This window comes from Halichoerus grypus, chromosome 3 (assembly GCF_964656455.1).
Source record: "Halichoerus grypus chromosome 3, mHalGry1.hap1.1, whole genome shotgun sequence".
In the NCBI taxonomy this organism is placed as follows: domain Eukaryota; kingdom Metazoa; phylum Chordata; class Mammalia; order Carnivora; family Phocidae; genus Halichoerus; species Halichoerus grypus.
The window spans coordinates 184,493,546-184,516,326 of record NC_135714.1 but is presented as its reverse complement, the minus strand read 5'-3'; the positions used below and the strand labels follow the sequence as shown (position 1 = coordinate 184,516,326).

General features: G+C 36.5%; 1 protein-coding gene and 1 pseudogene across 2 annotated transcripts in view; one reads left to right on the top strand and one right to left on the bottom strand.

Annotated features, from left to right (window-relative positions):
• SGCZ (sarcoglycan zeta) overlaps positions 1 to 22,781 on the top strand; it is a 1,078,188-nt gene that overhangs the window by 893,067 nt on the left and 162,340 nt on the right. The window lies entirely within an intron of this gene.
• LOC118520517 (large ribosomal subunit protein uL10 pseudogene) lies at positions 4,139 to 5,109 on the bottom strand (annotated as a pseudogene).

Genomic DNA, 22,781 nt, shown 5'->3' with positions numbered 1-22,781 from the left:
TAAATCAGGAAAAGAATAAATGATAGTTTGAATAGAAATTAGGTTTTTGATGTCTTATAAATGTCTTTATTTATTTTAGAAAAAAAATCCATAATGGCTTAGTTAACTAAGGGAATAATTTCCCTCTCACCTATGTAGATACACTGCAACTCCATTTATTTTTCTAGTAATAAAAAATAAAAGTCTCTGGCAATATTGTAATTCCAAAAAAAAAGATTGAGTCAATAATGAAATGAACATAAAGCAATTCTTATTTTTTATTTTTAGAATGCAAAATATACTGATTGATATTTCGCTACTTAGTGTAATTGGTTATCCATTATTTCCACTGACAATCCAGAAGACTCTGATGTTTCAGTATGTCACTGTTGATGTGTTATGCTTCATTGGAAGTGTTTTAGAATCATTCAGTTGTAACAAAAATATACATTTGGAATACATAATTTTAGGTTGTCACTTCTATGAATCAAATGACTCATTGTTCATTGAAGCAATGTTTGGTTTTCTGTACAAGGGTTTAAATAAGAGGACTTATAACCTATGAACATCCAGCTAGTGTGTGTGGGGGGGGTGGGGTGGGGAGGCAATATTGGTTTTTAAATAAATCCAAGTATTTTACATTTAGAATTTCTAATCTATATATTTTTATAGGATAAATGAAAAGTTATATTTTATTTTTAAAGTAACTCTATCTTTTGTATTAATGTATTTTTCTCATATGTTCTAGCTAGGATTAGTTTCCATTATGTAATGTTTCTTATTATGATTTTGCTTTTCAGATAATTTGAGAATACATTGCAGTAAATTATTCCTTGTAGAAACTGGTTCCAAAATATGTTTAGAGATTTTAAATAGGTTTGTTTTACTTTGTTTTTAAGATCTTTTTATTTCCCAAATTATCTCAAACAAAAGTGCCCATCAGATATCTCAGGTGGTTAATGACCTTCGATGAGGGTGTTCAAAGATGATAGAAAACAAGGTAGACAAGCTACCCTCTGTCTAAGAGGGTAGCTTGAGCACGTGGTCAGGGAAAGAAATATAAACATGGCTGAAACTGGAAAAATTGGGGGGTCATGTTAATTGTCTCTCTGAACTTGAATCACAAATTGAGATTTTACTGACTGAAAAATAGAGAGCCATTAAATGCTTTTTGAGCACTTAAGTGACTTAGGGTTTAGTTGAGAATAGGATTTGGGTAGTTATATACAGAATGAATTTGATGCAGGGGGATATTAGGGGAAAATATTCGTTACAAAAATAGCATTAGTTTGGGACAGGTGAAGCTTGAGTTTCCAGAGAGACATTTTGATAGAAATATTCAGCAGGCTTTTGGCAAATAGAAGCTCAGTCAAACATAAAGCTGGAAGGACAGATGAGGAAGCCAGCACATGGTGAAATGGTCAAGCTCATTAAGTGAGTGGCAATTGAATGAAGTTGGAGAGAGACAGAAATACCTGATATAGGTCAGAACTTTCAGAATGATGTTTTTGTCGGAGGAGAAAGACGTCCTTATGGAACAGTGGTTAAAGAAGTAGGAAAATTAAAGTGTGAAACAAATAAACAAAATATAAAAATTTTCAAAGTACATAGTAGAGGCTTCTCTGAAAAAAAAAGGACCAGGCAGGTAAAATATACTTGGTTTGATAAATGGAAATAATGACTACCTATTATAAGGATAATCTGGATCTGTAAAATCATATATTCAATCAATTCAGGAAAAAATTCCCAATATCTAACTCACGTTTTCACGGAAGTTTTTAAATTTCATGTTAGAAGATAAGTTATTTTTTTTTCATTTTGGAGAAATTATATAAAATGCTTTCTAAGTTTTAAGAGCTGGATTTAACTTACAAAGTTAAAAAATAGTTATTAAGATAGTGTAATAGATTCCTTCTCACATTTTGGTCCAATTACAGTGATGTGTGTGCCTTTAAGTTTTAATCTTAGAGAAAGAGAAGATATTTTAGAGCTGTAACTTCCCTTTCTGTACTCTCTCGATGCTGTGTGTCTGTGCGTGTGTATACATGTGTTTGAAAAATCACCCTTTGTAAATCAGTGACTTCTTTTAATTAGCACTTATAAAGAAGTTGACATATATTTCTAAACAATTGGGGCAAAATATCAATGAGCTCTAACTGAAAGGCAGCCTTTGGAAAGAGGATTTTGAAAACATTCAAACAGCTACATAATTATAATTTTCATCTGAAAATACTTGGTTGGTGCTTTGAGTTTAAAAATCTGTTTTCTAAAGGAGGAGATGAACAACAAAATGAAGTTATAACTTAAAAATTATGTGTGAAGGATAACATGATAATTAAATAATTACTAAAATCAGTTTCAAAAGTTTTCCAACAACTTTTAAGTTATTCAACTCAAAGTACATTTACTTTTCTAACATTCAGTCAAATGGATTTGGGGTTAGAGTATTACAATGAAGGGATAGAGGCATCCGAAAAAAATAACTTATGTCAAATAAAATTATTCTCATTTTAGAGGAACTAAAGTTGAAACACTAAGAAATAATCTTTTTCTCTCTAGATTCCATATTGAACCCATTTAAAAAGTCTAAATTTTATTCTTTTGGTAAAAGGCCTCTATGAAATTTGTTGTAGTATGTTCTATAAGATATCAAAATAAAAATAGGACAAAGGTGAATCTGAGTGTAAACAGACAGTTAACTCAAGAAAAGGAGTTATTACACTTTTCAAAAGTTGTCTTTGTGAGATTTGAATCCTTATTCAGGTAGAAATTGTAATAAAAATTTCCGCAATTCTTCTCTCAGAAAGCAGGAGTCAGCTCCGTGCAGAGGGGAAGAAGCTCTAAAGAAAGCCATGTGTAGACTCTTTCAGTTTAAATATGTACATTGAAGGATTTTATACCTAGATCTCAACAAGGTTGTTTGAAAGGGGTAAAACTAGATAAGCGATATACAATGTCTGAGCATATAGTAAATTATCAATACATGGATGATGATGATGATGCTGGATTGTGGAGTGACATGGTCAAGAAAGAATTCTTGAGATGTTATAGAGTGCAAAGTGGTGCTTTTATTATAGCACAGGGACAGGACCCGCAGGCAGAGAGAGCTGCACTGTGATTATAAAGAGTGACTGATTATATAGGGTTTTCTATCCTGTGGAGGTGAAAGTAACATTGAGGCGCCAGGAAATTGACTCTATAGATTCCTGGAAGTCTGGCTATTATTAATACTGTGTTTTTCTTGTAAATCATTAAGACAGTTACAAACTGTAGTGGAGTTTCTTATCCTGCATAACTGTAATCTTTTTCAGTTGACCATTTGTTTCTCCCTGCCTTTGTTCTTAGGCGGCCACAGTACTGGAGGAATGTCATACATACTCCCCCTTAAGGGGAGGGCGTTCGTGGGGTATCAGCTCTTGTTTTGCCTTCAGGTGCCTTTTGTCCTCTCATCAGTGATGATGATGATAATGATTTCCTTGAATATCCTAAGTTGATTCACTCATTCACTCATCGACAGTGGGGCAGAGAACCTGCTGGCTGTTATCTTTCCTGGTCTGGCACTGGCCACTTCTTCACGTACCTCCACTCCTGAATTTTGTCTTTCAGGTCCACATTGTTCTGGCTACCCTTAGGATGTATGTGGTGAGGGGCGCCTGGGTGGCTGTCAGTTAAGTGTCTGACTTGATTTCAGCTCAGGTCATGATCTCAGGGTCATGGGATCGAGCCCCACATCAGGCTCTGAGCTCAGCACAGAGTCTGCTTGTCCCTCTCCCTCTGCTCCTTGCCCCCCCCCACTCATTCTCTCTCTCTCTCTCAAATAAATAAAATCTTAAAAAGATTTATGTGATGGAACTATTGCCATTTGTGGCAGATCACGCCTCTTTGGGGTCCAGCACCCCACTTCTCACTCTACTCTGTAGTTAGAATTCTAGTAGCCACAAAGGATCTCTCACTTTTTTCTAACTTACTCTTTTCCTTTTGAGGCAGTTTGGCTCTGCAACAGTACTGGAGAAGTAAATATTTCAGTGACTAATACATACTGGACATTCTTTTAGTGGAGTCCTTCCTTCTTAGAAAAAAAAAAATTTTTTTTTGAGAAGTAAGCCATTATTTCCTTGTTTTACAACTGAAGTTAGCTTTATGAGTCGCTTTTTGGTGATTAGTCAAAGAGACCAAATCCCATCTCCTCATCCAACTCCTCTGACTCTTCCTGTGCTTCGCACTTGGCTGGGACTGCCGCAGCAGCAGGAGTGACAGCGGTGGTGGCAGCCACAGGGGCAGTAACCACAGATGCATATGGATCGGCCAAGAAGGCCTCAACCTCCTCAGCAAGTGGGAAGGCGTGATCAGTCTCCCGTGACAAAGCCAGACGCACTTGTACACATTGCTGATAGAAGGGGGTACTGGTGCGACGGTCGGGTAAGCAGTCTGCAGACATAACACTGACACTGGGGACACCGTCCAGGAAGCTAGAATGCAGTTTCCTCTGTGATATAAAGCAGTTTGGGGCTGTAGATGCTGCCATTGTCAAACACCTGCTGGATGGAGAAGCGGGAGGATAATCAGCACGTTCAGCAGTGTGGCTTCGCTGGTCCCACTTTGTCTCCTGTCTTTATCAGCTGCACGTCGTTCAGGATTTCAGTGGTGCCCCTGCAGATTTTCATTGTGATGCCTGCAGCCTGAAAGAAGCGGGTCTTCTAAGGCCCAAAATAGCGTTCTGGGCAGGCACAGGGACTTCACATGGGGCCATGGCACCAACACGGGTGGCAGCTGATACCTACTGGCCAGCAGCATGTCCCTGATCTCAGTGAGGTCCTCCTGGGTGAACACAAAACCCACATTCCCCTGAATATGAGGCAACCATTTCTTCAGGGCTAGGGCGTTCTCCAGTGCCCTTGGATGGCCTTGTGCTTCATGGAGTTCTTGCCCACCACAGCCTTCCTGCAGAGGAACATGTGGCTCTGCTGCACCTGCGTGGAACCCACATTGTCTGTTCCCACAATGAAGCGTTTTGGATAATCATCCAGAAGTTGGATGATCTTAAGGAAGTAGTTGGACTTCTAGGTCGCCCTGTCTTCCCTGGGCATCATGGTGGTGTGTCAGGGATTGCCAAGCAGGGTTTAAAGACGATGTCACCTCTACCTTGAGAAGATGTTTGTAATTTCTCAAGTTTTTCTCTTTAGGTGTTGCAGTTCAGCCATATTCCCCAGATAATTCCTACACTGTACTTATTATCCATCACCATTATCACTGCCATCCAGCAATTATTAACTGTGAGGCAGCCCAGTGCTAAAGACTTTGCATACATTTGTCATGTTATTTAATCTTCATAACAATCTTACAGTACCATGAAAAACTCCTTTATTTAGGTAACAAACTTAAAAAATTAGATAGTTTTAGTAATATGGCCAAGGTCATACAGTAAGTAGCAGACCTGGGAATATGGATTGTACTATATTAACCTAATAACCCAAGCTTGTACCATCCCTTCCTCATTCCCTCCCTGCCTTCCTTCTTTCTTGTATTTGGCTGTAGAACAATATTTTACTTAAAATATAATACATGTGGGGTGCCTGGGTGGCTCAGTCGATTGAGTCCAATTCTTGATTTCAGTTCAGGTCATGATCTCAGGGTCCTGAGATGGAGCCCCCTGTCAGGCTCTGTGCCCGGTGTGGGGCCTGCTTAATATTCTCTCCCTCCCTCTCCCTCTGCTCTCTCTCTAAAAAAACAAATATAGATATATTTGAATATAGATATGTTTTCCTTCATTTTTCACATGTATAGTGAAATGCATAACTCTGAAATGTAGTTCAAACATATATACTCTTGTGACCCATACTACTGTCAAGATAGAAACATTTCTGTTTCTCCAGAGAGTTCCCCAATGCCCATTTCCAGTCAAACCTCACCCTGTCACCCAGAGCAATCACTATTCTACCTTTATAGAGGTATAGAAAGCCATGAATCAGTTTTTCCTATTCTTGATCTTTATATAAATGGAATCATAATATGTATTGTTTTGTCTTTCATCTCTCAACCTAATAGCTTTAAGACTTATCCACATTGCTTCATCATTCAGCAGTTCATTCCCTTTGATTGCCGAGTAGTATTTCATTGGAAGAATATATCAAAATTTGTTTATGAATAAAAATACTATGAACATTCCCAGGGATAGATTATCAAATCACACAAGTTAGATAGCTTTGCTTTTACACCTCTCTTTCCAGGCTCTTCTTCCTCTATCTATCATGGGTCAAGAAACTGAGATTTCCTCAATCCTCTTTGTTTTCCTGAAGAAAACTCTCTTATTTAGAACTTGACATGCTGTCCATCAAACCTGCTCTTCAAGTTATATTTTGTTTTGTTTTGTTTGTTTTTTTCCAGAGAGGTCAAATACCCACTCTACACAAACCTTACCCTAATCAGGGTTAGAGCCTCAGCAGAAGAGTAAAGAGACATTCAAGAAAAGCTACTATGTAGTGTCTCATATAAACATCTTGGCTTTACACTTAACTCTGACCTTACCTTGTGTGACAGGAGTAGAAGATGTGGTTCAGGCTTCCCAATGAGCAGAGGGAATCACAGCACAGGAAGAGGGACAGAGAAGGTGTTTAAGGTGTTTTCACCAATTATTTTGGTTTGAATACCAGTGAGTTTTTATTAGACTGAATGTGGTACAATATTGGAAAGAACATTTAGAACATACATTAAAATGAAATATTTTAAGTGATTTCTGTTGTTCTTAAACTTGGGAAAAATTTCCACATCATACTGTAAGCTTTAAGCTGATATAGCAGGGTCTTGAGATGTGGACCTCTTAAGCCAAATCCAAGGGTGATTATAAAATTGATGGGGGATGCCTAACTAGGATTTGTTTGTTGTGGTGTTCTGATACCAGTGTGAGCCAGTAATGAGGCAGTGCAGCATTTTAATTAATGATCTGGCTTAATTAAGTGTTCAATATCTATTTCCAATCCTCTCAAGGGGTGGAGTTACATAGAAAGTAGGAAAATGCTTAATTATAATTCTCTTAGAAAAATTTCTACATCTCAGATCAATAAATTCCCTATAACTTCAACATACTTTCAGAGGTTTATGAACTTCACTAGTTCATTGACCTTAGTCAATTTGCATTACCTAGTTTGAATATTTTATATAGATTGGAGAATTATTGAAACACATTATATTTATAAAATTGAGCCATTCTTTACTACTTAGAAATAATTGGTGTACTTATATCCAAACTGACACTTTTCTTTTGGGGTTAAAAGTGCAAATTACTGATGAAGTTTCTATGTAATGTGAAAAGTTAATGTGAAATCATTGGTTGTCCATAGGTAGACATGAGATATTTAATTCTGACACTAAGCATTTCATTATTTTCAAAGATTTGTCTTTATGAAAACTGAAATATCTCTGTTTTATAGAATCCTATTTTATTTTTCTACACAGATGAAAAGACAAAAAATAAGAAAAAAATTGGCACTTATGTGTGACAGGTGTAGAATCTGCTTTAAAATTTGAATGTATTCATTTTACATATATCATATTCATTGTCTACAGGGGTTTTCCTTCATTTTTTTAGATATGTGTAGCTGAGTTATGTTTGTTCCATATTCTTTTGATTTTCTTAAAATGAAAAAAGGTCCTTCTTTAGACTCTATTCAAGCTTAAAAGGATATTTTTGTCTGCACTTTTGAGATTACTTCTGAAAATTTCAATAAGTCAATATATCTTTGGTAAATCATTATGTTTACTTTTCTCCAGGGGTATGAAGGTGACCATTCTTTTATATCCTAAAACCTAAGGAATCATGAAAAGACTTTCAAAGTTGTGTTATACATTAATACACCCTAATAAATGTGTGTTTTGTGTACTAATACTGGAATAGCAATAATAATATCCTAATAATGACACAATATTTATTGAGAAATGCTGTGTATAACATAATGTTACATGTGTTTTTAGCTATTCATGTAATTTACAAATTGAGGCTCAAAATTATTAAGTAACTGGTCTAAAGTCACATACCAAGTAAATGATAGAGTTAGAATTTGACCAGGTAAGGAAAGGTCTAGTAGTTTTCAGTGACATACTCTAAATTACCATGCCACATTGCTATAGAAACAACATTAACATAAAATAATTTAGGAGCTAGCACACTATAAAGCAGTCTTCTCTTTCATCAACAACAGCATGTCTTCTTACTCACTATCTTGTTTCTTGTCTTCAGGATATGCTGAATTTCTTGTTGAACCCTAGTTTAGTATGGCCTCTTGAATCAATATGTTTGCATGTGTTACTTCTTCTTCCCTTTCTTTCTTAAATTTCACCTCATTCATCATTATTTGTTATAGTAATAATTAGCTTAGGAGGTATATCCTTCAACAGACCTTCCTTAGCTGCTTTCTTCATTTATACTTGGGTGGGGGTCATCATGTCTATCCCATGTAAGTTTCTGCAAAACTCCCTGGCACTTGTGTATATATATTTGTTCATTTTCCATTTCCTGAGTAGGAATATTAAAGAAAAATACATAATCTTTTCCATTTATTTTTTATACTTGATAAAGTTTTATAAAATTAATATATTAGTTAATGATGTTCCATAAAATAAAACATGGAATTTAGAAATATATCATTAAGTCTTGAGCCCTGAAGCTTAAAAATCCTCTTCTACCTATTGAATTGCCCAGAAGAATAATACATTCTCTCTTAAGATAATGGACAGAGTATTGGAAAAGCTTTTCTTCTGCCTAAGTGTGTTATTAAAGCAGTTGGGTCCTGTACACAGAAAATGAGGGCCTAGATTACACAGTAAAGTTCCTATTCTTGGTATGTGGGGAAAGCCCAAAAATGAGGAAAGCCTCATTTTTTTCTTATGCAAATACCTTTGATAAATACTTCTCATGCAGGAGAGTTTTCTTTGAATCTTATATAGAGAGAGAATTGAAAAGTCTTTCACAGAAAGAGTCATTATGTAACTCCACAAAAACGGACATATTGCAAAGTTTAAATATGTATTAGTGGCATGTTGAATATAGAAAACTGCTATCCTGAAAGCAGGATAAAAGCTGGTTTTTGTTTGTTTATTTTTTTCATATTCTACAATTTAAGAGATTATTTTTAAAGATTTATTTATTTATTTTTGAGAGAAGTAGAGAGAGTGTGCTTGTGCGCACCGAGCAGGGGAGGGGCAAGGCAGAGGGAGAGAGAATCTCAAGCAGAGTCCTCACTGACATGGGGCTTGATTCTACAACCCTGAGATCATGACCTGGGCTGAGGCCAAGAGTCTGACACTTAGGGTGCCTGGGTTAGGCGTCCAACTCTTCATCATGGTATTGAGCGCCATGTCTGACTCTGAGCTCAGTGTGGAGTCTGCTTCAGATTCTCTCTCCCTCTCCTTCCCACTCACTCTCTCTCTCTCTCTCAGATAAATAACATCTTTAAGAAAAAAAAAAAAATCTGACACTCAACCGACTAAACCACCCAGGTGCCCAAGAGATATTTTAATCTAATTTATTAGTAAACCAACTAATGCTTAGAAGAGTTAAAACTATCTTGAAAAAGAAAAAAAAAAGTTGGATGATTCACATTTATGATTTCAAAACTTACTATCAAGCTACATAACCAAGAGTATGATACTGACATAAAAATAGACATATAGAGCAATGGAACAGAATTGAAAGTCCATAAGTAAACCCATGAATCTACGATTAATTAATTTTTGACCTGAGTGCCAAGACCATTCAATGGGAAAAGAATAGCCTTTTGACAAAAAGGTTCTGGGATAACTAGATATCCACATGCGAACAAATGAAGTTGGACCCTTACCTATACCATATACAAAAATAATTTATAGAGTCAAAAACCTAGATATAAGAGCTAAATCTATAAAATTCTTAGAAGAAAATATAGAGGTAAATCTTAATGACCTTGGATTTGGTAATGGTTTCTTAGATATGACATCAAAAGCATAAGTAAGAACAGCAACAAAAATAGTTAAATGAGACTTCAAAATTTCAAAAGTTTGTGCATCATGCTCACTTTGGCAGCACATATACTAAAAAGTTTGTGCATCTAAGGACACTACCAAGAAAGTAAAAACAAAACAAAACAAAAAACAAGTTTGCATAATGGGACAAATATTTCCAAATCATATATCTGATAGGGCTTTAGTCTTTATTATCCAGGATATATAAAGAATCCCTACAATTTAAGAACAGAAATTCAACAACCAAATTAAAAAATTGAGCAAAGAATTTGAAAGGTTTATTTATTTATTTTAGAGAGAGAGAGTGTGTAGCGGGGAGGGGCAGAAGGCAAGGGAGAGAAAATCTAAGCAGACTCTACGCTGAGCATGGAGCCTGACATGAGGCTTCATCTCATGACCTGAGATCATGACCTGAGCCAATACCAAGAGTCAGACACCTAAGTGACTGCACGACCCAAGCACCCCAAAAAATGAGCAAATAATTTGAATGCACATTTCTCTGTATATCAAAGAATATATACAAATTAATAACAAGCACATGAAAAGATGCTCAACAAACACTCACACACACATACACAGTCAGATACCATTTCACATGCCCTAGAATGGTTATAATCAAAGAGACAAATGTTGGCGGAAATGTGGAGAAATCAGCACATTGCTGATAGGAATGTAACATGGTACAATCACTGTCGAAAACAGTGTGGCAGTTCCTCAAAGGTTAAAAAGAATTAGAATATGGTCCAGTAATTCCATTTCTAGTATATACCTAAAGTATTGGAAACAGGTATTCAAGCAAAACCTTGTACATGAATGATAATACTAGCACCACTGACAATTACCAAAGTTGGAAACAACCCAATGTCCATTACAGGATGAATAGGTAAAATATGGTAAATCCATACAATGGGATGTTACTCAGTTAAAAAACGGAATGAAATAGCTATGCATGCCACAACATGGATAAACCTTGAAAACATGCTAAATGAAGGAAGCTAAACTACAAAATGTCATATATTGTATGATTCCATTTGTGTAGCATATCCCAAATAGGCAAAGACTGAAAGCAGGTTAGAGGTAACCAGGGGCTAGGGAATGAAGAAATGGGGAGTGACTGATTAAAGGATACAGGAACATTTCAGAGGGGTTGGTTGGGGAGGATTAATGAAAAAGTTCTAGAACTATATAGTGGTGCTGGTTCCACAGCATTGTTAATATAGTAAAAGGCACTTAGATGTTCATTTAAAGTGCTTAAAATGGTAAATTTTATGTTATATGTATTTTTCCACAATAAAAAAGCAACTAATACAGAGCTACTTTAATTTGAGATTATAATAAAATTTAATAATACACTCCAGAAATAAGAAAGCAGTCCACACTCACATAATGAGAGGAAAAGGGTTTTAACACATATATGCATGGAGAGATCCTGCAGCTTCATTTTGACAACCTCATTCATCAGTCAAAAGTAAACAGATATACAGAAATCCACAATACTTATTTCAAAAAGTTGCTCTGATTTCTAAGGGGCATATAAATTTTCTTCTCACAAATAGCAGAAAACAAACAAAAAAAGAAGCCATATTTTTCATCATTGCTCACCAAAGAGAGAATAAATCCCTTTATCCCTTTAAAAAACTCACCAAATTCTCAGGCTATAAAACCATATTCTAATCACTACAAATGAGAGGTCTGCAAAAATAAAGCTCTAGGGCTACTTGGAAATCACCTCAGAAACCAAGAGAAGACCTGTTTGAATTTAAATAGCCTGACAGGTACATTTCTCAGTCTATGTAGCTTAATGGGCTCTGACAACTGAGTGTAATTGGGAATATTGGTAGAGCCTGCAAAAACTTTTCAAAATATTAAAAATTGAAAAGCATGACTATCATGAATATGTAAAAATAAACATATCAAAGATATATTATCCCATTAGTACTATGACCATTTAAATGTCGATGCTGTTTCAGACTATTTTGTAAAACAAGGATTTTTATAGTATGCAAAGAAAGATATATTGAAATAGATTTGCTGAGTTAGAGACCAAACTCATTAATATCTTACATAGCAATAAAACTGTAACCTTTTGGGCTATTTTATTCTACTGGGCAAAGATCTTTAATTTAATGTGTCTCTCCACAGAGCCTAAGCCCTTAATTACTGGTAAATAGTAAAGTCAAATTGAGGTACATTTCCCTAGATAATTAAGTAATGCTGGGTTAAGCCTATCACATAATACTCTAATATGACATTGAAAGGATCTGGTGCTTACATATTTGCCTTATCTCCAAGTTTAAATATTTTTTAAGATGATATGAATATATACCCATTGAAAAAAATTAAATGATATTCAAGAAATGAGGACAATTAGCAAACAGGGAAAATAATTTGCAACAATTAAAAATTCTTATATACTTTCTAAAAAGCTTGTATGATTTTTGTCTAAAAAAGTTTATATACTTCTTATGTAACAATACTTTTACACTTATAAGAATGCATAAATATTCTATTAGTGAAATAAAAAAATTGACAAGGAAATCACAATTAATGCACAAAAACATAGCTAACACGCACAAGGAAAAAACTAAACTCACTAGTAATCAAGAAATGCATGTTAACTATAATGACATAAATTTGTTAACTTTTCAAATGAAATTTTTAATGATAGTTTTGTCATTATGATTCAGATACAAAATTCTAATAGGAATATAAATGGCTTCAGTCTTTCTAGGAGTAAATTTATGTATGTTTTAATAGCTTTTTAAAAATTGTCAAAGACAGCTATGCAACAGATTTAATTTTGGAAATATATCCTAAGAATACAATAAATGAATAATTATAATATTCTAAAAGCAAATTTTGAAAATAACATACAATAAGGTAAATATACAAAGCTATTGTTTCCTTGCTTATTTTCTGTTTAGATGACTTGTCCATTGATGTAAGTGGGATGTTAAAGTCCCTTACTATTATTGCATCGTTATCAATGAGTTCCTTTATGTTTGTTTTCAATTGTTTTATATATTTGGGGCTCCCATGCTGGGTGCATAAATATTTATAATTGGTTAGATCTTCTTGTTAAATTATCCCCTTTATTATGATATCATGCCCTTCTTCATCTCTTGTTACAATCTTTGTTTTAAAGTCTAGTTTGTCTCATAGAAATATTGCTACTCCATCTTTCTTTTAAGATTCATTTGTGTGATAAATGTTTTTCCACTACCACCCTCCCCACTTTCAATCTGCAGTTGTCTTTCAGTCTAAAATGAGTCTTTTGTAGGCAGATCTAGATGGGTCTTGTTCTTTTTTTTTTTTTTTTTAATCCATTCTGATACCCTATGTCTTTTGATTGGGGTCTTTTGGATGTTTAGTCCACTTACATTCAAAGTAATTATTGATAGATATGTCCTTACTGCCATTTTATATTCCTTTTGTCATTGTTTCTGGAGATGTTCTCTGATCCTTTTTTTGTCTTTGTCACTTTTGATTTTTTCCTTTCCACTCAAAGAGTTCCATTTAATATTTCTTGCAGGGCTGGTTAATAGTCATGAACTCCTTTAGTTTTTTGTCTGGGAAACTCCTTATCTTTCCTATTCTGAATGATAGCCCTGTTGGATAGAGTATTCTTGGCTGCAGATTTTTCCTCTTCAGCACTTTGAGTATATCATGCCACTCTATTTTGGCTTGCCAAGTTTCTGTTGAGAAATCCCTAGCTAGCCTTATAGGTCTTCCTTTATAAGTTAAGGATTTCTTTAGGCTTGCTGATTTTAAGATTTTTTTCTTTATCGGTATATTTTGCAAAGTTAATTACAATATGTCTTGGTGTTGGCCTGCTTTTATTGATTTTGATGGGAGTTCTCTGTGCCTTCTGGATCTGGATGTCTGTTTCCTTCCCGATTAGGGAAGTTTTCTGCTGTTATTATTTTTTTTTTTTTAAAGATTTTATTTATTTATTTGAGAGAGAGAGAATGAGAGAGAGCACATGAGGGGGGGAGGGTCAGAGGGAGAAGCAGACTCCCTGCCGAGCAGGGAGCCCGATGCGGGACTCGATCCAGGGACTCCAGGATCATGACCTGAGCCGAAGGCAGTCGCTTAACCAACTGAGCCACCCAGGTGCCCTGCTGTTATTTTTTTGAAATAAATTTTCTGCCCTCTTTTCTCTCTCCTCTTCTGGGAAGCCTATAATATGGATGTCATTATGTTTGAGGGAGTCACTGATTCCCTAAGTCTATTCTCTTGTTCCATAATTCTTTCTCTCTTTTGTTCAGCTTCATTATTTTCCATTATTTTGTCTACTGTATCATTGATTCATTCCTCTACTTCTTCCAGTCTGCTACTCATTGCATCAAGCCTGTTCCCAATCTTGTTTATTGCATTCTTCATCTCTGACTGATTCTTTCTAAACTTGTTTATCTATGTGGTAAGGGTCTCCCTGATATCTTCTGTTCTTTTCTCAAGCCCAGTGAGTATCTTTATGAATGTTACTTTAAATTCTCCATCAGGCATGTTACTTATCTCTGTTTCACTTAGATCTCTGGCTGTGGCTTTATCTTATTCTTTCATTTGGGATAAATTCCTCTGTCTTGGCATTTTGTCTAAGTCTCTGTCTTCTTTTGTGTGTTAGAAAAGCCAATTATGTTTCCTGTTCCTGAAAGTAATAGCCTTCTGAAGAAGAGGTCATGTAGTGTCCACAGCCTGACACTTCAGGGAGTGTCTCTGGTGTGTGCAGTGTGTGTGCTCTGTTGTTGTGTTTTGGCTGCTCTGTCCTTCAAGCCAGTTGTCTGCAGGGGCTCTCCTGGCCTGCTGTGGGCAGTGTTTGGTCCTTGGCCTGAATGTAGAGTTTTAACTAGGTATGCTCTGGTCTGCTTGTGAAATGAGACCTGATATTAATTGAGGAGAACTGAGGCCCTGCAGAACTCTCTGGTCAGGAGACGTGGTATAAGCAGGGGCAGGGGGGGGGGAGTGTTGGTTGGGGAGGGCTCTGCTAGTCTTCTTGGGGGAAGGGCCCGCCTGCTGGGACTGAGACAAACTAGAAAGGGCAGTCCTGCCAGAGCACAGGGCTTAGGACTTGGTGTAAACAAGTTAGGCAGCCAGTGTCTGTGCTCTGCTGCTTCTTGCCCTGTGTTTATGCTGAGGGGTGGGGGAAGAAATGGCACCAACCAGCATTTTTGTTCCCAGAGAGGCATCTCTGTGAATGCTGCCTCTCAGGGAAGCTCTCCAAGAAGACTGGAATAATCTCCTCCCTGTGTGCCTAGGCATTCTTCAAATCACTATTTCTATACTATTTGTCCCCAGGTTGTTTGCCTGCCTTCTCTTCAAGAGCAGGGCAGTGTCTAGGCTCTACCTCAGCCAAGCCCACTCACTTCAAAACTCCAGGCTTTAAACCCCACTGGTTCCAGAACTCATGAAATTCAGACCTCTTGATTTTCGAGGCAATGGCTTCAGGAGATTTTCTCCTTGTGTGTTCCCCTGTGTACTCCTTTTACTCTCTCACCCTTATCTGCAACCATGGTGTCTCCCTTCCACAGCATTCATGATCTGTTTCTCCCCTAAACCATGTCTCCACACTTCCTACATTCTTCAATGTGGTTTCTTCTCTCCCTTTAGTTGTGGAGTTTGTTCCATCATTTTTCAGGTTGACTTCTGGGGTATTAAGGGTGTTTTAATAGTTATATAGTTGTTTTCATGGGAGGAGATGAGCCTAGGATACTCCAACTCTGCTGCCATCTTCCCTCTAAATCTCACACTGGACCAGAAGGACTTCACATATATTCAGAACATTCCATTCAAAAACAGCAGAATACATATTTTTTTTTTTAAGTGTACAAAGGACGTTCTCCAGAATAGATCCCATATTAGGTCACAAATCAGGCCTCAAAAAAATACAAAAAGATTGAAATCATACCATGCACCAAAAGATTGGAAGGTTTGGAAAGACCACAAATACATGGAGGTTAAAGAACATGCTACTAAACAATGAATTGCTCAACCAGGAACTCAAGAAATTAAAAAAAAAAAAAATACATGGAAACAAATGAAAATGAAAACACAACAGTCCAAAATCTTTGGGATGCAGCAAAAACCATCCTAAGAGAAAAGTATATAGCAATACAGGCCTTCCTCAAGAAGCAAGAAAAATCTCAAATAAACAACCTAACCTTACACCTAAAGGAACTAGAAAAAGACCAACAAATGAAGCCTAAAGCAAGCTGAAGGAAGGGGGAAAAAAAAAAAAAAAGAACAGAGCAATGAAACCAGGGGCTAGTTCTTTGAAAAAAATAATAGTTGACAAACCTCTAGCCAGATTTATCAAAAAGAAAAGAGACAGGACCCAAATAAATAAAACGACAAATGAGAGAGGAGAAATAACAACCAACAACCCAGAAGTACAGGCAATTATAAGAGAATATTATAAAAAACTATATGACAACAAATTGGGCAATCTGGAAGAAATGATTAAATTCCTGAAAACATATAAACTACCAAAACTGGAACAGGAGAATTAGAAAACTTAAACAGACCAATAACCAGCAAAAGAATTGAATCAGTAATCAAAAAACTCCCAACGAAAGTCTAGGGCCAGATGGCTTCACAGGCTAATTCTACCAAACATTTAAAGAAGAGTTAATACTGGGACACCTAGGTGGCTCAGTCAGTTAAGTGGCTCCCTTCGGCTCAGGTCATAACCCCAGGGTCCTGGGATTGAGCCCTGCACTGGGCTCCCTGCTCAGTGGGGATCCTGCTTCTCCTTCTTCCTCTGCCCCTCCCCCTGCTTGTGCTCTTGTTCTCTCTCTCTCAAATAAATAAATAAATAAAATCTTAAAAAAAAAGAAGAGTTAATACCTATTCTTCTCAAACTATTCCAAAAAGTAGAAAAGGAAGACAAACTTCCACAGTCATTCTATGAGGCCAGCATTACCCTGATTTCAAAACCAGACAAAGACACCACTAAAATAAGGAACTGCAGGCCAGCATCCCTGATGAACATGGATGCAAAAATTCTCAATAAAATACTAGCAAACCGAATCCAACAATATATTAAAAGAATCATTCACCATGATCAAGTGGGATTTATTCCTGGGCTGCAAGGGTAGTTCGATATTTGCAAATCAATCAACGTGATACAACACATTAAAAGAAAGGATAAGAAACATATGATCATTTCAATAGATGCAGAAAAAGCATCCGACAAAGTTCAACATCCATTTTTGATAAAAACCCTTTACAAAGTAGGTTTAGAGGGAACATACATCAACATATGAAACACTCACAGCTCATATCATCCTCAATGGGGAAAAACCGAGAGCTTTTCCTCCATGGTCAGGAACAAGACAGTGATATCCACTCTCACCACTGTTATTTAACATTGGAAATCCTAGCCTCAGCAATCGGACAACAAAAAGAAATAAAAGGCATCCAAATCAGCAAAGAAGAAGTCAAACTTTCACTATTTGCAGATGACATGATACTATGTATAGAAACCTTGAAAGGGGCGCCTGGGAGGCTCAGTCGGTTAACTCTGCCTTTGGCTCAGGTCATGATCCCAGAGTCCTGGGATCAAGCTCCATGTTGGGCTCCCTGCTCAGAGGGGAGTCTGCTTCTCCCTCTGCCTCTACGCCTGCTTGTGCCCTCTCTTGCTCGCTCACTCTCAAATAAATAAATAAAATCTTAAGAAAAAAAAAAAAGCCTGAACTTCACCAAAAGCTGCTGGAACTGATAAATTCAGTAAAGTCACAGGACCTAAAATTTATATGGAATCAGAAAAGACCCCAAATCACCAAGGAAATGTTGAAAAAGAAAAACAAAGCTGGGGCATCATGCTGCCTGATTTCAAGCTATATTACAAAGCCGTGATCACCAAGACAGCATGGTACTGACACAAAAACAGACACACAGACCAATGGAACAGAATAGAGAGCTCAGATATGGACCCTCAACTCCATGGTGAAATAATCTTCAGCAAAGCAGGAAAAAATATACAATGGAAAAAAGACAGTCTCTTCAATAAATGGTGCTGGGAAAATTGGACAGCTATATACAGAAGAATGAAACTCGATCATTCTCTAACACCATACACAAAGATAAACTCAAAATGGATGAAAGACCTCAATGTGAGACAGGAATCCATCAAAATCCTAGAGGAGAACATAGGCAGTAACCTCTTCTTCGACATCGGCCACAGCAACTTCTTTCAAGATACATCTCCAAAGGCATGTGAAACAAAAGAAAAATGAACTTTTGGGACTTCCATCAAGATAAAAAGCTTCTACACAGCAAAGGAAATAGTCAACAAAACAAAGAGGCAACCCACAGAATGGAAGAAGATATTTGCAAATGACACTACAGACAAAGGGCTGGTATCCAAGATCTATAAAGAACTTCTCAAACTCAACACCCAAACAAACAAATAATCAAGTCAAAAAACGGGCAGAAGACATGAACAGACACTTCTCCAAAGAAGACATATAAATGGCTAACAGACACATGAAAAAATGCTCATCATCATTAGCCATCAGGAAAATTCAAATCAAAACCACATTGAGATACCACTTACACCAGTTAGAATTGCAAAAATTGACAAGGCAAGAAACAACAAGTGTTGGAGAGGTTGTGGAGAAAGAGGAACCCTCCTACACTGTTGGTGGGAAAGCAAGTTGGTATAGCCAGTTTGAAAAATGCTGTGGAGGTTCCTCAAAAAATTAAAAATTAAAAATAGAGCTCCCTTATGACCCAGCAATTGCACTACTGGGTATTTACCCCAAAGACACAGATGTAGTGAAAAGAAGGGCCATATGCACCCCGATGTTCATAGCAGCAATGTCCCCAATAGCCAAACTGTGGAAAGAGCCAAGATGCCCTTCAACAGATGAATGGATAAAGAAGATATGGTCCATGGAATATTACTCAGCCATCAGAAAGGATGAATACCCAACTTTTACATCAACATGGATGGGACCGAGGAGATGATGCTAAGTGAAATAAGTCAAGCAGAGAAAGTCAATTATCATATGGTTTCACATATTTGTGGAACATAAGGAATAGCATGGAGGACATTAGGAAAAGGAAGGGAAAAACGAAGGTGGGGAAATCGGAGGGGGAGACAAACCATGAGAGACTATAGACTCTGAGAAATACACGGAGGGTTTTAGAGGGGAGGGGGGTGGGGGGATGGGCTAACCCGGTGATGGGTAATAAAGAGGGCACGTATTGCATGGAGCACTGGGTGTTATATGAAAACAATGAATCATGGAACACTACATCAAAAACTAATGATGTACTGTATGGTGACTAACATAACATAATAAAATAAAACTTAAAAAATAAAAAAAATAAAAAAGAACAAAATCAACATAAAGAAATCTTTTGCAAAAAAAAAGAAAAAGAAAAAGAGAAAAGAAGCAGCAGAAAGAGAAATTAAGAAATCAATCACATTTACTATTGCACGAAAACCAGTAAGATACCTAAAGATAAACCTAACCAAAGAGGTGAAAGACCTGTTCTCTGAAAACTATAAACTATAAACTGATGAAAGAAATTGAAGATGATGTAAAGAAATGGAAAGACATTCCATGCTCATGGATTGGAAGAATAAATATTGTTAAAATGTCTCTGCTACCCAAGCAATCTACACATTTAATGCAACCCTACCAAAATACCATCAGCACTTTTCTTTTTTTTTTTTTTTTTTAAAGATTTTATTTATTTATTTGAGAGAGAGAGAATGAGAGAGAGCACATGAGAGGGGGAGGGTCAGAGGGAGAAGCAGACTCCCTGCCGAGCAGGGAGCCCGATGCGGGACTCGATCCAGGGACTCCAGGATCATGACCTGAGCCGAAGGCAGTCGCTTAACCAACTGAGCCACCCAGGCGCCCCACCATCAGCACTTTTCACAAAGCTAGAACAAACAATCCTAAAATTTGATGGAACCACAAAAAACTCTGAATAGCCAAAGGATTCTTGAAAAAGAAAATTATGGAAACTGCCCAAGTGCCCATGAATAGATGAATGGATAAAAAAGAAGTGACACACACAGACACACACACACACAGAGAATGGAATGTTACTCAGCCATAAAAAAAATGAAATCTTGACATTTGCAACAATGTGGATGGAGCTAGCAAGTATTAATCTAAACAGAATAAGTCACTCAGAGAAAGACAAGTACCATATGACTTCACTCATATGTAGAATTTAAGAAACAAAACAACAGATTAAAGGGCAAAGAAAAAAAAAGAGGGAGAGAGAGAAGCAAACCAAGAAAGAGACTCTTAAGTATAGAGAACAAATTGATGGTTACCAAAAGAGAGGTCAGTGGGGGAATGGGTGAAATGAGTGTTGGGGATTAAGGGATGCACTTGTTATGATCAGCACTGGGTATTATATGGAAGTGTTGAATCACTATATTGTACACCTGAAACTATTATTAAACTATATGTTAATGAACTGGAATTTAACTAAAAACTTTAAAAATAATGTAAATATAATGTAATGTTAGTGTTTTCATTAAAAATGATCAAATAATTTTTAATAGTATGAGTAACTGATCATGATTTACCAAGTAAAAATATTCTGTAATGCCTTCTATGATGTTAGATATACAGTATTACTAACACATCAATTCAGCCAAGCCTCATAATTCTTTTCAACATACTTTAAATAAGGTCTGTCAATCATTTGGAGCTTGGTTTGTGAGAAGGGAACCCTTTTGCTGCAGCTGAGTTTTCCATCCCATTTAAAATATACTCTGCACAAGTTTGCTAAGTATAAGTGTAAATAGAGGTCAGAGAATGATGAATTCCTTTATAACTAACCTGACTGGATCAGGCTTTATGAACAGGCAGTTTTTTGAATTGCGTTCTGCCCAGTTGAGCAAAATGGTAGTAGGTAGAAATATGATTAGAACAATATGCTAGGGGGGGCGCCTGGGTGGCTCAGTCGTTAAGCGTCTGCCTTCGGCTCAGGTCATGATCCCAGGGTCTTGGGATCGAGCCCCACATCGGGCTCCCTGCTCAGCAGGAAGCCTGCTTCTCCCTCTCCCACTCCCCTTGCTTGTGCTCTCTCTCGCTGTGTCTCTCTCTGTCAAATAAATGAATAAAATCTTAAAAAAAAAAAAATTTAGAACAATATGAAGGATACTTTAGTATCCTTCAGAGAGAATACCATGCAAGGAAGTGAAGGATTCATTATAGAAAACTAAAGACTTACACATAAGATTTAACACAGAAAACCAATTTGCAGACTCTTTAGAGAAAAAGCCAAATGCATTTACTTCATTAGCATGTAGCCAAAATCCAAATGCTAAATAGTTTCTATTACTAATAATTGATCCTGATAATCTTCCTTTTAAATATAATAATAATAAATTATTTTGGCCAAAATAACAGCAGAATCATACTTGTTTTCTGCAGTTAGTATTTTAGTCTATAGATCTTCTTTAACTTAAAATGGAGTCACATCCTGAAAAACCCATTGTACACTGAAAATATCATAAGCCAAAAATGCATTTAACACATCTAACCTATTGAATATCATACCTAAGCCTAGCCTACTTCAAACATGCTCAGTATACTTACGTTAGCCTACAGTTGGGTAAAATGATCTAACAAAGGCTATTTTATAATAAAGCATTGAATACCTCATGTAATTTATTGAGTACTTTACTAAAAGTGAAACGCAGAATGGTTGTATGGGTACATAATGACTGGTAAGTGTATAGGTTGTTTGCTCTTGTGATGGTGTGGCTGACTAGATGTGTGGTTCACGGCCGCAGCCTAGCATCACGAGAGAGGATCATACCATATATTACTAGCCTGGGAAAAAATATAAATTCAGACTTTGAAGTGTGATTTCTACTGAATATGTATCTCTTTCACACCATTGTAAAGCCAAAAAGTCCTAAGTCCAGGGATCTTCTGTAGTTGTGAGAAGACACAACTTTTTTGCAGGAAATTGTCAACAATGGTAGGAATTCTTATTTGTGCCTGATATAAACCACTGAAGGTTGCAACATGAACCTCTCTCCAATCTTTACCCATAGATCTATATTGATAGAGAACCTGTGCACTGTTTGTTTCTCCTACATGAACCAATCACCGATCTAGAATCGTTAAATGTAGAGACATAGAAACCACTTTCCTGTGCTGTGGGATGGTAAGGCTTCTTATACTTTTTTTTTTCTTAAATATTAATTTCTTTAGTTTTGTTTTCTCCCCCAATGGCAAGAATCTTTTTTTCTTCTTAAAATGCCAATATCAGGCACTGTATGTGGGCCCATGTGTTTTCGATAAATATTGTGGATATAAGAAATATGACCTAAATAATGTTTAATCATCTGTCCAAGCTTTCTGAGAGGTGGTGGGGCACTAAGAAGTTTCTTCTGTCGTGGAGCAGCCTTCACTGCAAGGCAGCCCCTTACATAGCTCCAAGTGGATAATTTCGCAATATTTATAGCTGCCTCCTATAACTTATTTGACTGAGTTTTTCTCTCAAGAGTTGAACAAAATAGAGCTAATTTATATTTCACATCACATCAACATTCTGCTAGTGATGATTTTAGGCTAAATTTACTCAGTTCATTAGCTTATTCTCCATTTGACAAGTTGTTTGTTTTTTTTTAATTTTATTTTATTATGTTATGTTAATCACCATACATTACATCATTAATTTTTGATGTAGTGTTCCATGATTCATTGTTTGCATATAACACCCGGTGCTCCATTCAATACATGCCCTCTTTAAACATATCTGGGCTTGCTTTCCTCTGGGCTAACTTCATTCTGTGGGAGAAACCTAACTGAATCCCCAGCTAA